Source organism: Cyphomyrmex costatus, unplaced genomic scaffold, assembly GCF_001594065.2.
Source record: "Cyphomyrmex costatus isolate MS0001 unplaced genomic scaffold, Ccosl1.0 scaffold376, whole genome shotgun sequence".
Classification (NCBI taxonomy): Eukaryota; Metazoa; Arthropoda; class Insecta; order Hymenoptera; family Formicidae; genus Cyphomyrmex; species Cyphomyrmex costatus.
This window is the reverse complement of record NW_017277950.1, coordinates 209,827-210,399: the sequence shown is the minus strand read 5'-3', so window position 1 is coordinate 210,399 and position 573 is coordinate 209,827.

Here is a 573-nt window from a genome sequence, read left to right as displayed (position 1 = left end):
GAAGCTGCAATCGAGAGATAAAATGATTTCTGGAACATTAAAACGATTTTTTCGAAGAGAGGTTCGCTAGGTGGTATGTGTCGTAGGTGTAAAATCGAATATTGTTCAAGTTTAATCAGTATAGTTATTTGACGAATCTCGTAAATGGAAGAGGCGACCAAATAATATAAATCCAATAGGGTGTATTACAACTGGTTTGGTGTTTTTAATTGATCCTTCCCACCTTATTTTATTCTGCAATTGCTCCTTTCGTTTTGCTTTGCCGCAATAACCTCTTTTCGAAATTGTTTTAATTATGTATATATTTTAATATTTTATTATGATATATGTACGGCATATTGTATTTTGTTCAATTTTTTATACATGTATAATTTTATGTTTAAATTTTATCCGTATATATTTATATACATACTATTAATGCACATATTGCAAATATTGTAATATATTGTTAAGTGCGATTTGTTGTGTGTATGATGCTGTGGATCATGAAAATGATATGCATCACATTTTTTAACCACACCGGGTATTCAATATTTATATATCCGACAGTCCGCAGTCTGTAAAGTGGGACGG